The sequence below is a fragment of the Oryctolagus cuniculus genome, chromosome 12 (assembly GCF_964237555.1).
Source record: "Oryctolagus cuniculus chromosome 12, mOryCun1.1, whole genome shotgun sequence".
NCBI lineage: Eukaryota > Metazoa > Chordata > Mammalia > Lagomorpha > Leporidae > Oryctolagus > Oryctolagus cuniculus.
This window is the reverse complement of record NC_091443.1, coordinates 96,636,674-96,650,706: the sequence shown is the minus strand read 5'-3', so window position 1 is coordinate 96,650,706 and position 14,033 is coordinate 96,636,674. Positions and strand designations below refer to the sequence as shown.

The 14,033-nt window shown below is 52.9% G+C and overlaps 2 long non-coding RNA genes across 2 annotated transcripts in view; one reads left to right on the top strand and one right to left on the bottom strand.

Moving 5' to 3' along the window:
* The window catches only part of LOC103346435 (neuroblastoma breakpoint family member 4), a 1,612,367-nt gene that overhangs the window by 477,170 nt on the left and 1,121,164 nt on the right, over positions 1 to 14,033 (top strand). The gene's annotated exons all lie outside the window — the stretch shown is intronic.
* On the bottom strand, positions 977 to 13,911 carry LOC127490090 (uncharacterized). Its single transcript, XR_007917961.2, has 3 exons — positions 13,662 to 13,911; positions 3,818 to 4,075; positions 977 to 2,517 (listed from the first exon to the last, which is right to left on the bottom strand). It is a non-coding gene; the product is annotated as an uncharacterized lncRNA (long non-coding RNA).

The following is a 14,033-nucleotide window of genomic DNA, read 5'->3' as shown; positions in this document are numbered from 1 at the left end:
AGTGAAGCCTGGTAACAGCCACACAGCCGGGTATTTTACAAAGGCCCCCAGAGTGACTTCCGGTCTTCCCTGTTTCAGTCACCATACCCTTTGTTCTGCCATCCATTCCACTTGAGACTTGCTTGAGCTTGTGGTCAATGCCTCTTCAGCTGCTTCATAACAAACTGAACGCATTGCTCCAGCAACTGAACACCTGCCCAGCACTGGCCAGCAAAGCCCACGTCTGCACACAGCATTGCCTGATATTAGCCAGGGCTCTCCATCACCCATTGCTAACCCCACAGAGCTCACAGGCAGCCAGGGAGCCGCCCGCAGGCTCTGCTCACATGTGCTGCTGCTAAACCCTATCCCCCCATCCTGTGCTTCATGCAGTGGGCAGCAGATTTATGGAAATGGCACAGGCCTGAAAATACAAATTGCTTCAGAAATGAATCAGACAACTTCATGGTTGAAAGACCCATAATGGCTTATTACGGCAAACTGGCATGTGTTGTGCTGTCCGTGCCTTACTTTTCTAGCTGACAGCGGGATCAACAGCTATGTTGAACTAGAAGGTTCTGGAAGCCCCTAATAGCTCCTAAAGTTTGTGATGCCTTCTCCCACCAAACGTTCTTTGGTGCCACTGTCAGCAGCATACAAAGCCAGCTGGGCCAGGGGCTGCCTCAGCTGCAATGTCATCTTGGAGGAGAAGTAGTAGAAGAAAGAGAAAGGGAAGGAAGGCTAGGGAGAGGCCGGCATTCCTGAAAATCCCAAATGTCACTCAGCAGGAGACGGGCAAGGTGTGTCACCCGCACCTGGGGGAAGACGACTGCTAGTGCCACCCACACGTTAAGATGTTACTTTTTATAGTTTACTTTTTATTTTTGATAATGTGAAATGCATTCATCTTTGAATTCTTAGAAGTGCAGAAAAATTTTAAAGAAAAAATTCACCTACAATTCTGTACAGCAACAACTACCATTAATATTAGGAAGTGTTTCCTTTTAGTCACTTTTTATTTCTTTGCTCCTTAAAAAAGAGTCTTGAGAGACACATAATTGTTTTCATCTCTCCTTTGACCCATCCCTCCTTCCAATGTATGCCCACATACTCCATGTTTTGTAAGAGAAAGGGGCATAAACACGTTCCCCTACTTTAACACTCTCTTGTCCATTTTCCCATGCAACTAAGAATCCTTTAAAACACAAATTTAATGATAGTGTAGCATTCCGTGATACACATAAACTGTGAAGCGTAATCATTCCCAATCTTACATATTTAGCTTGCTTCTAGTATTTTCCCATTATTGCCACTCAGAGACAACTGTTCCTATACTCAGAACTTTCACATTTTCAGTTATTTTTCAGTTATTTTAAGGATATACTCTTACCACTGAAATATAATTTGAAGTGTACTTTCTTGAGACTTTTCATTCATATGAAAAGTACATATGTATACATATGTATACATAAGTATGTGTAGATCGATCGATCGATCGATCGATCTACAAATCCCACCCCACAGTCCCGATGTGGTCCTGCCATCCTACTTCAATCAGAAATTTCCAAAACCAATGGCATGGATCAGCTGTCAGCATCACTTCCTAACTGAATATGACACAGAAGAGAAAAAGTAGAAAAACCCTAAATTTCTCTCCAAGGATCCTAAGCCCCAGAGGTGAGTGGAACATGAACTATTAGACAGAAAATGGGTGGTTAATTGCTAGAAAGTAAACAGCCACACAACCCTGGAAAGCCAGAGGCACGGGGATGTCACTCAGCCAGAATGGCAGGTGCTGCACCCTTCACCCCGGCAGTAGCTGGGATTGTGCCTGTGTGATGAGTGGGCTCCCCGCTGCCAGTCTGCTAGGCCTGCCATGACTAAACACCACAGACTGGGTGACATAAACATCAACCGTGGACTTTCTCAGCAATCTGGAAGGTGAGCAGGGCTGGTCTCCACTGATGCCTCTTTCCTGGGCTTGGGTATGGCGTCTTCTCCCTGTGTCCTTACATGGTCATCTCTCTGGGTCATCTGTGTTCTGATCTCTTCTGATAAGAACACAGATTGCGTGAGGACCCAACCCAGTGGCATTATTTGGATGTGATCATCTTTATAAAGGCCCCATCTCCAACTGCAATTGTATATTGAGACTTAGGACTTCAACATGTGAGTTTTGGGGGGACACAGTTCAGCCCGTAGCCCTGACCTAATGGAAGTACTGGTGTATGAGGCGGGCTTTGGTTTGTAATCTGGACTCATCAGCCTCCAATGCAGGGATCCGGGGCTCTGCAGGAGTCCCTTCCTCTGAGTGGTTCTCCAAGTCCTCAGGGAATTCCTCGTTCCTCATCATGTTGTATGGAAGCTCAAGCCACTCGGAGAAGCCACATAAATGAACTCTGGTCAACAGTCCCCGCTGAGCCCCGTCTGAAGTCATCCCAGCCCAGCTACCTGACACGTGAGTGAAGAAGTTCCAGATGAGTCCAGCCTTCAACCCTTTCGCAGCTGTGTTCTGGTTGCATTTCTGATTCCTGGAACCTGTGAGTATAGTAAGACGATGTTTTATGTCACGTTTTGGATGGGATTCTGGTTTATTCAATGTTATTCCACTGGGTAACGAAGGAGCTGGATGATCACCCAGACCGCACACGTTTCCATCTATACTTCCAACAACTGTTTGTTCTGAACAGCATCCTACATGCTCTTTGGGGCACTGGGGAGTTGGGGTGGCATTTGCATGTGACTCACAGTGCAGTCTAAGTGATGAGTGCTTCGCCAAGGAAACAACCTGGAGCGATGGCACAGAAGCACCAGATTCTCACGCAGGTGACAGTGCGGAGTCAGATGGGTTAACAAGCACGTTGGTCCCTATGGAAAATGGGGAAAGCAGAGTCCCTCTAAGAGGGTGCACAATGCTTGCTTCCCTCACAAATTACCTTCAGCAGGATCAAGGTGCTAAATCCTGCTGCACGTTTTCCCCCAAAAGCTGCCTTTACCAAAAACCAAAGTGTCTGCCCACTCCTTGGGAGCTTCCAATCCTATCATGAGAATAGCAAGGGAGTGGTGATTCCACTCTTCTGAGCCCCCAGGTTACTGTAGAAACAAGTTGCCCACCCCACACTTCTGATGGCTCTTCCACGTGAGACAATTCTTTCCTGTGAGACAAAGGACCGAGATCATCTTTCTCTGTTACCTTTTCACCCATAACAATAGCAGGAACAGTGTGCTGAGGTCAACCCCAGCCCTCCTCTCTAGCCGTGGGCATCCCTATGGCCACGGTCTGTTCCCAAAGGAATTGAAGGCAGTTTTGTTTTTATTTTACATCAACTTCCTCTTTAAAACAAGATGTTCTTTAAGATCCCCTCTAGTAAGTTTTCGTGATGCAGGATGGACAATCTTTGTCTCATTTACCCCTAAAGCAGAAGCAACGCTTTGCATCAGGAGATGCAGGTTCAAACCCCAGCCCCGCCGCTCACTGGCCAGGCAGCCTGGGCAAATCATTTAAATCATCTGAGCCTAGCCTCAGTCAAATGGAAAAACATGTGCTTTACCACATGGGGATTGTTGTGAAGATTAAAGGCTTATGTGAAAGTCAGGTGGAGAGATGTCTGCTGAATCCCTTGTTAAAGTCTCTCTCTTTCTCCAAACATCTCAAGCCATCTGCATTTTCTCTGCCCTAAAGGCTGCCAAATCTCCCCTCAGTTGAGGTCTCCTCTCTCTCCCTCCCTCCTTCCCTGGCCACCCCTGAGCTGCATGCTGTCCTCCCTGACCAAGGCTAAAGCCCATGCACAAATGCAGGAGACATGCCCAGAGGCCGGCCTCCTGAGCTGTTACTCACCCCCTGATTCCTGTCAGCAGGAAACAACCTCCTCTCAGTTCTGTCACCACTTTATCGTTTTCTGTAGCACCTTCGTGCTCAACTGCTTGGAAACATCCTCTCTCCTTGCCACCAATTTCTCTACCAAGGCTGTCACAGGGCCTGTGAGGATATCTTCATTGCAGAATCTAGAGGTCACTTAGCCCTGATGTCTTGACACTGGGTCAGATGCCTTGAAGTCATTTCCTCTGCTTCTGCCATTTGGCATCCACGTCTTATCTGCAAGTGATGCCCCAGCGATGCGTCACAGTTCAGAAGTTCAAATCCGAACCTCCCACCAACTCTGCGTCTCCACCTATGTTCCCTCTCTTTGGAGACCAGATGGACATTCCCCCAACCTCCCAAGCCAGAAAACAGGCCGCCATCCCAGATGCCCCCTTAGCTCACAGCTCCTTAGCCTTTCGCCTCTCCCCCATCCCAGCCACTGTTATTTCCTGTTAAAATTGCTCCCATGGTCTCCTAGCAGGTCTCCTGGCTTCCAGTCTTGCCCCATCTCGATCCACGGCATAGCCTGAATGATTATGTCTAAAAGCATTTTTCATTGCACAATCCCTGTATTGAAAACCCTCTTGGTTCTCCACTGTTCTCAAGCTGAGTTTCAAACTTGGCTTTGCACGTGCTGTTCCCTCTGCCTGGAACAGCCTCTCTCCACCCTTGTGTATCCACGGGTCTCTGTTTAGCTGTTACTTCTGGAATACTACCTCCCTTATGCAGTATTCCCTTTGGAGCCTTTGCTTATCACACAATTGCTGTTTCTCTATTGCCTAGCACTGGGGCTGGCACTAATTGAGTGTTTGGGTAAACACTGGCTGAAAAGCAGGGATGGGAGGGATGACTACCTGCCAATGGCTTTTGAACTTGCCACAGAATCACCTGGGGGCCTTGTGAAACCGCAGGCTGGGCTCCCACCTGACTTCCTGATTCATGCCGCCTAGGGGAGGCAGCTGAGGCTGCTTGTCAGGGGTTAGGAACCCCGGCTTCCTGCAACGTCAAGGCGCCTGAGGGTGAGGGATACTTTCAAAGAAAACTGGAGGTTCGCTAAAGTTCTGTACCTTTCTTCTCCATAGCTTCCTTAACGGTATTTTATGAGATTTTAGCTTCTGAAAATGTTTTCAGGAAACTAGTTGGGCTCTAAGGTAACCAGAACACATGCCCCATTAGGGCTCAAAGGCAGCACCTGGAGGCTCACTGATGGATTGCCAGGCAATGGAACAAAGGTGAGGCTGAGGCTGGGCTTAGCAGTTGGCAGGGATCTGAGTGAAGGGCTGAGGCCTCCAGTCGGGAGAGTTCTCAGGGGACAGGCCCCAGGGACCGCTCTCAGGCATGCCCTGGATGTGCAGTGGTGGGGCGTGATTTGCACACAGAAGGGCACAGCATCCCTGGTGGACAAGTTCTTGTTGTAACTTGGCTTCTGATGGTTGGGGATTATTTTTCTCAAAAGCACTGAGAACCCATTGGGGATGTTTCTTAATGAGGTATAGGTAAGAAAGGACTTCTTTCTGCTCAGCATCTGCTTTTTAAAAATAAGCTTTATTAGTTTATCTTCATTGTAAAAAACAAACTTGGAAATTTAGAAAGCAAAAAAAAAGCATGTAATTCTATGTCCCCTGAAGGAAATCTTGTTTTGAATTTGACATCTATGCTCTAAGAAAAAAAAAGGATTATTCCACATTATAGACATGCTCTTTTATAAGACAATACTTACCTGTTTAACTTGTTGATTTTATAATAAAATACCTCCATAGAGCAAGTATTTATCAATGTTTCTAACTATTCTTTTAATACTCATTAAATCTGCTCTATGTACTGTACTGTCTTTATGCCTTTGTGAGAATCAAAGACAATTACTATTTAAAATTTAGCAACTCGAGCATGGCTGTTTAATTTATATATTCACCAAGAATACATGAGTGCATCTCCAGAAACCCTCTGCAGCTCTGGCCATTGTCCGTTCACATTTTTTATTGGCCCTATTGCTTGGGTCTTTTCATGTTTGGGATCCATTGTGTCTCTTCAAATGTTTATTTTCCTTTGTATTTCTCTGAGATGTGCCTGTTCCTGTACTCTGTTTCTCATTCCATGGGCCTTGCTTGTGTTTTTCCCATTGATGTATAAAAGCTACCTATATGGCAAAATATTACTGCTTTCTCTAGTTGTTTCTTCCACACGGACACAAAGATGCCTCTGAACTGTAATATATACACAGTTGAACTGTTGATGTTCTAGGAAGTTGCGAGCTTTCCTTATAAAATTGAAAAATAACATTAAAATCCTATCATTTTTGGAAGTTTCCTTTTTATCTCCTGGCCCATAAGAGGGAGAAGAGAACACAGAAGGAAGTGAAAGAGAAATGAGTGCAGAGAGGAAGAGAACACAAGCGAGGGTTCCAGTCATCACATTACATTCCTAGGAGACTGGACTTACAGAGGAATCAGCTGGAGACTTGCTAAATGCAGGTGATGATGCGGGAGGTCCAGGCTGCCTTTCTCACGGGCTCCCAGGTGAGGCTGATTGTCAGGCCAGCACCCATGAGCTCAGGGACCACTCTGATTACCCTGAAATTATCATATGTTTTGAAAACTCTGTCGCTCCCCCTCTTCATGGAGGAACGACACAGGACCCTGCGCTGTTCTTTTGTCTGCTCAGCCCTCCCCGGGTTTGCTGCTGGTTCTTCCCGGGTTGGCTACCAACCCTTCCACCTCCGTGGAAGGGCGGTTCCCCCTAGCCACTTCCCCACTTCTGCAGGGGAGCGGCACACCGCCGGCCGGCTCTCGGGGGCTGCACAGGTGTTCCTTCAGATAGATGTTCCCCTTAGATGTTCCTGGTGCATGTTGTCTCTCTCCTCCTTTATAGTCCTCTTCCACCAATCCCAACTCTGCTACCCACACGCCGAGTACGCTGCCCTCCTCCAATCAGGAGCAGGTCCTGCTGTTTATTGGTTGAACTGGAGGCAGCTGTGTAGAAGCTGTTTCTCCCTTCTCAGCGCCATATTGTGGGAGAGCAGATGCATAGAATAAGTCTTAATTCCAGTAACTTAGTGTAGTCCGAGTTGCTCCCCACATCTCTCCTTTCTCTTTTTAAAGCAGAGAGAATCCTAACTGCTTGCTGTGGACAGCCACAGGTCTTTTTTTTTTCTTTTGAAAAGAAAAATATGTCTACCTTCCTGGATTGACATCCCTGTGCCTCCTAGCCTTGCAGAACATCCCACTAAAGACTTTCCAAGGCCAACGTGCAAGCATAACACGTCCTCTTCTTGGGTCTTCTTGTTGGGCTGGGTAGAATTAAGTTGAGGGGCCAATATGGTGGTGCAGAGAGTTAAGCTGCCACTTTTGATGTTCGCCTCCCCTATCTGACTGCTGGTTTGATTCCCTGCTGCTCTGCTTCCAGTCCAGTGTGCTGGCTGAGAGTGGGAATGCGGGGACAAGGATGCAAAGAATGGAGCCAAGACAAATCCCGATCAAGGCTCCTTTATTCAACAAATCCAGTAGTATTTAAAGGTGACCAGTTGAATACAAGAAGGCACACAAAAGATTTACATATCCAAAAGACTTTTGGGGTTACAAAGAGTTCCTGACAAGGCTCTTCCTGCCATTCTTCCTGCCTCTCCCTGAAATCTCCTTAGCCTAATTGTCTGAGCCAGGATGTCTTCATTCATATGTTGAAGTGTAAACAAAAGGGGCGACTGCCTGTGGCTGCCCACAGTCCAGCTCCCTGGGGATGCAGAGACAGCCACAGAAAAGGAACCAGGTTCTTGGGTCCCTGTGGGGAGCAACTCAGACTAGACTAAGTTACTGGAATTAAGACTTATTCTATGCATCTGCTCTCCCACAATATGGCACTGGGAGAGAAGAAAACAGCTTCTACACAGCTGCCTCCAGTTCAGCCAATAAACTGTGGGACTTGCTACTGATTGGAGGAGAGCAGCGTGCTCAGCGTGTGGGCAGCCGAGTTGGGATTGGCGGAGGAGGACTATAAAGGAGGAGAGAGATGGCATGCACCAGGAACATCTAAGGGGAACATCTAAGGGGAACATCTAAGGGGAACACCTGTGCAGCCCCCGAGAGAGCCGGCCGGCGGTGTGCCGCTCCCCTGCAGAAGTGGGGAATGTGGCTAGGGGGAACTGCCCTTCCACGGAGGTGGAAGGGACAGTAGCCAACCCGGGAAGAACCAGCAGCAAACCCGGGGAGGGCCGAGCAGACGAAAGAACAGTGCAGGGTCCTGTGTCGTTCCTCCACGAAGACGGGGAGCGACATAATGGTGCCGTGACTCGGATATGAAGCCTAGGCAGGGCTTAGTGTCGTTCCCCCATGAAGACGGGGAGCGACATAATGGTGCCGTGACTCGGATAGGAAACCTAGGACGGATAGGAAACTTAGGAGGGAAGAAACGGGAAGAAATGGGAAAATACCGGAGAGAGAGAGACTAGCAAACAGCCTAGGGAAAAGCCGGACGAAAAAGGTGCCGGAAGGAGCTATTGAAAGCCTAGGCTTAGACTCGGATACGGACTACGGGGGGAAGCTGGGAGAAATCTCTAAGGTCGAAAGTGATAGTGAAAGCTAGAACAAACAGACTCGGATGCGGACTGTGGGGAGAGGCCAGGAGAAATGAGGGAGGAGTATTGTTGGAGGAAAGCTTGGGGAAACATACCGGGTAGAGAAAAATGTTAGGGAAATTGAAGCCGCGGGGGGCAGGCCGAGGCGGAGACGAAAGCCACTTTGGGATTCTCAAGTTAGCCCGGGAATAAGGGGCGAAAAGTTGAAACCAGAAGCGGAAACGTAAGCCAGATTGGGATCCGTCTGATTAGCCCGGGGACCAAAGGACGGGAAGCCAAATCGTGGGGCGGAGACGTGAGCTGGGTTGAATTTGCCAGGTTAGCCCGGGGAACTCAGATTGAATGCTAGTGGCGGAGACGTAAGCTACGCTGTGTGACTCGCAGAGGCTGCCACGCGCAGACAGAGTGTGCGGGGCTCAAGTAGATAGGGAACGCTGGGCTAGTGCGAAGCCGCGCAGATGAGAGAGGCGCGGGCTGAAGCGGCTCAGAGCCGGAAAGCTGCCGAGAAGCAGCCTCGGGGCGGGTGCCGGGAAGCCGCAGGGATAAGAGAAACAGAAGTTTAGAAGTAAAATGAGAGAAATAGGAATGTTGGCAGACAGAAGTAAAATGGGAGAAATAGGAATGCCCGGAGATAGAGAAATAGAGAAATAGAAAGGCCTCCCCACAATACTGCAATGAGAAGGCTTGGATTCGGTCTGCCTGATTAGTGAGGCGATGAGCACCTGCGGGCGGCTAGCAGCTTATGCACCGCAGGTCACCGAAGACGGGCACGTTATTAACATCAATAGTCTCCCCACAATACCGCAATGAGAGAGCTTGGATTCGGTCTGCCTGATTAGTAAGGCGGTAAGCACCAGCGGGCAGCTCGACCAGAGTATGAGCTGCAGGTCACCGAAGATAGGTACGAATCAACACCAATAAGTCACCCCACAACATGGCAATGAGAGAGCTTGGATTCGGTCTGCCTGATTAAGGCGGTAAGCACCAGCAGGCGGCTCGACCAGAGTATGAGCCGCAGGTCACCGAAGACAGGCACGCATCAGCGCCTAAAAACCTCCTCACAACATGGCGAAGAGAGGACCCGGATTCGGTTTGCCTGATTGATAGGACTTGTAAGAACCTGTGGCAACTCTAGCAAGTAGAGCAGAGTGTGTGCCGTGGGACACCGAAGACAGGCGCGTATCAACGCCAAAAAATAAAAAGAAAGGGGGATCTGTGGGGAGCAACTCGGACTAGACTAAGTTACTGGAATTAAGACTTATTCTATGCATCTGCTCTCCCACAATATGGCGCTGGGAGAGAAGAAAACAGCTTCTACACAGCTGCCTCCAGTTCAGCCAATAAACTGTAGGACTTGCTCCTGATTGGAGGAGAGCAGCGTGCTCAGCGTGTGGGCAGCCGAGTTGGGATTGGCGGAGGAGGACTATAAAGGAGGAGAGAGATGGCATGCACCAGGAACATCTAAGGGGAACATCTAAGGGGAACACCTGTGCAGCCCCCGAGAGAGCCGGCCGGCGGTGTGCCGCTCCCCTGCAGAAGTGGGGAATGTGGCTAGGGGGAACTGCCCTTCCATGGAGGTGGAAGGGACAGTAGCCAACCCGGGAAGAACCAGCAGCAAACCCGGGGAGTGCTGAGCAGATGAAAGAACAGCGCAGGGTCCTGTGTCGTTCCTCCACGAAGACGGGGAGCGACATAATGGTGCCGTGACTCGGATATGAAGCCTAGGCAGGGCTTAGTGTTGTTCCCCCACGAAGACGGGGAGCGACAGGTCCCTGCTGCCAGGATGGAGTTCCTGGCTCTTGGCTTTAGCCTGGCCCAGCCCTGGCTATTGCAGCCACTGGGAGAGTGACCCAATGGATGCAGGTGCTTGCTCTCTCTCTGTCCTTCTGCATTTCCAATAAATCTTTTTTTTTTTTTAAATTGAGTTAGAGATTAATTGGCCTTTTGGACAGAAGTAGTCTCTTTTTTTTTTAAAAGAAGGAACAGCTGTCATGTAAGCTGCCCCTCCCCCTATAATGACCTAATGAATCTGGAAGCAGCAACACAGTCTGAGCACGGGGCTCAGGAGAGGTGGATTCTGGTCCTGGCTCTAACACAGTTGTTTTGCATCTATTAAACTTTCTTGGCTCAACTTCTTCAACTGCAGAACGGAGATGATAATAGAGCCTTGCCTCCGCGGGAAGATTTCGAATTAGAATTTCCCAGAGGGGTCTCTGGACTTTCTCTAGGAGCAGTGACGTCATCCATCTCTTACAACCGCCCCTGCACCGCCTGGGCTTTCCAATCTCCAAGCAAGTTTCCACAAAGCTTTCGGCGAACTGCAGAATACATCACAGCAAACAAGGCTCCGGGCACTTCTGCAGGGTCCTGAAGCCAAGAAGTAGCCCGAGCTCTGCTCATGCAGGCACTGTACGGCTGGGGATATGGGCTCCAGCTCTGATTCGAAAGCACACTCAAGGACGTAGGGCTGCTGACCAAACACAACCAGTGGCTCTAGCAAGGCCACACCGGCACGAGGGAGGGGATGGAAAAGCAGCATTTATGGAGTGTGTTAGCTCACTTTCCTGCAACAACCCCGGGAGATGGGGAGTGTCCTTCACTCTGGGCAGCAATGGAGTCAACAATTGTCCGAAGGTCACAAGTAGGAAGACCTCAAAGCCCGATCTGCTCCAGGGGTGTAGCCCAAACCTCAGTCTCACAGCAAAGCAGAGGTGCTCAGAGCAATGGAGACTGGGCAGTGGGGGAAGGGGACCTGCTGACTTTGCGCAGGTCATGTCACTTGGTTAAGGCTGAGGTTTCTCCTGCCAGCACTTCTCACATACAGGCAGTGAGAAGGTGCCACTGCCCAGGGCTGGCCCAGAGAGCCCACTGAGAGCCTCCCTAGGCTCTCAGCCAACCTAGCAAGTTTGCAGCAGCTCAGGGCTGCCTGCAATACCGACAAACAAACGACAGCCCACCCGTGCCCCTGTCTCATCTGAGGACAGCAAGCCGGGAAGACAGCCCGTTTCGAAGCTCCACGATGTTGTCAGAGAACAGAGCATCCATCTCTGCCTGCCTTTTTTTGGTGTGTGTGTGTGTGTGTCCCTTCTAGCGTCTGCCTCCTCCACATGGCAGCTGCCCCAGGTCTCGGTTGCCCCATGCTGGCCAGCACCCACAGGTGCTCTGCAGGCTCCGACTCCTTGGCCTGCTGCTCCCCACTCTCCCGCCTGGGGTCCAGATGCGGACCCCAGCAGACGCGGCTGTCTCTCGGGGCGCACACCCGGGCCCCTGGCCCTTCCCCACTGGGTGATCTCACCCGATCACCATCACGTGCCCCTGGGCTCCTCCTGGCTGACTCCCAGCAGCAGCAGGCTGGGTGTCACCTTCCAGCCCTCCTCCCGCCACGCGCGGGCCTCTACGCTCCGGAGCGCTTACTTCATCCCATAAACTCGGCTAATGCTTACCACATACTCCCTGGGCGGCCGGGAGAAACCCCTCCCTTGACAGACCCTTACTCCAGACCCGGGAGCGGCGGAGGCGGCCTGTGCTGCCGGCCCCCAGGACAAACATGACCTTGGACGCCTCTACGAAGCCATGTCCACTCCTCTGAGCAGGCGGCGGCTTTGAACCAAACGGTGCCTTTTGTCCCTAGCGTTTAGGAAACCGATGGCGCCCGTTTCTCGTTCGCAATTATGGCAACTTGGCGCGGAACCCCCACGCCCCCTTCCACTGCGCCCCAAGCGCAGAGCCCCGGGCGGGGAGCAGGGCGGCTCCCAGGGCGCTTGGAGCGGCGCTGCCGGCGCGGGAAGTCGCCCGAGTCCAGCGCCGCTGCCGGCGCGAAATTGCAGGCGGGCGGGCGCGTCGAGTTTGAAAACGAGCGAGGGCCGTGGGGGCGGGCCCCGGGAGCGGAGCCGCCTCCCTCGGCCAATCAGCGGGGGCGGCGCGTGCGGCCGGGCTGTGAATGGGGAGCGGCGGCCGCGGCGGAGGGCGAGAGCCGGCGCGCGGGCGGGCGCACTTTCTCCTCAGCGCCGGGTGACAGCGCGGCGGTCGCCCGGAAGGGCTCCGGGCGTCGCGACGAGAACTACCCCCGCTGACGACTTCTCCTCCGCCTCGCTCGACCCCTGCCGCGCCCCTCACGCGGGCACCCGGGACGCCGCCCCTCAGCGCCGGGCACCGCGTCCACCCGGGGCCGTCCCAGCCGTCCGGTGCGGCGTGGCGCTCCGGGTGGCAGCTCCTCGGTATGGTCCGCGGTGCCCGGCCCTCGGTGACCGCCGGCGGCCCGCCGCTCCCTGAGTGCGCTGGGTCCTTGCCGGGCCCCTGCCTCGACCGCGAGCGCCCGGGACCCCGCGCGGCGCCAGGCATTGCCGGCGAGGACGCGGAGTGCGCAGGGCAGCGCGGCGGACGGCAGGCGGCAAAGTTCAGCCCGGGCCGCGGGCGGTGGGCGCTGCTGCTGCTCCAGCTGCACTTGCTGCGGGCGCTGGCTCAAGGTAGGCGCGGGCCGGGGCCGGGAGTGGGCTCTGGGGAGATGGGCGCCAGTCGGGGTCCTGGGCGCCGCCCCGGGGGCGGGCTCCGGAGGTCGGGCGCCGCTTCGGGGTGCAGCGCGGCGAACTTTGCGAGCGCGGGTGCGCGGTGTCCCCTGCCCCCCGAGGCGCCAGGCCAGGACTGCGGCGCGCGGGGTGCCCGCTAGACCCACCCGGGGCGGGGGAGGGGCAGGTGAGCTCCTCGAAGCCCACCCTGCGAACGAAAGCCTTTGAAGGGGAGCCCCAGGCACCCGCTCCTGGAGAGGCTGCCCGAGTCCGACCCAGCGCGCCGAGCTGGAGCCGCTGGACGGGTGTCGCTCTTTGCCCCGCGGAGTCTGGGCGGCGGTGCGGGGCTCGCCCCCGCGGACCCCCAGCGTCAGATGCAGCCGCGCCAGCTGCTGGGCGCCCCCCTCCCGGGCAACCCCGGCCTCCCGCTGCTGCGGTTGCCCGGAGCCCGACCCCTAGGTGGGAGTGTGCTGTCGGTGGAGCAAAACTTTCCGTGTCCACAGCTGTGCGGCTTGGCTTTGTTTCCCTCGCTCTGTGGGCCTCGGTTTGGAACATTCCAGTGGTGATCGCTGAAATAGGAAGCGGCGATCTGCCGATTCCAGATGACCTCTGGCACGGCGAGGGGGCATCTCCGTGAAAGGAGCTGTCCCCGGCCGGCCGGAGCCCTTCGCCTGCCCCTCAGCACCCTTTCCGCTGCAGTTCGCTGGTCTTAAAAGAGGGGGTGGGGGAGAAACAGCCGCTTACATACCACCCTTTTCGGATGAGGTCTGTAGGTTAGCCAGGCTCTTCTGCTGTTGGCAGCGCTAGTCAAATTAACTTTGGGCTGTGTTCATTAGCTGTATCCTGGAAAACCATCTCGGTGAGGAACTGGGTACTCGGAGGTTGACTGACGTGGGACAGCCTTGAACTCCAGTTAGCTGTGTTCTGCGTCACGTGCAGATGATTTAGCTTACTGCACAGGAAAGGATTCAAACGCACCAGCATGTTGACGGTCTGAATTGAAAGCCGGCATGCCACAGTTTAGAAACTAACTCAAAATTTTTAAACTGCTTATCTAATAGTATCTGAATGGTGCCTCCCCCAGGGGTTCATAAATGGGTTCCGTGAGGTCTTACTGCGT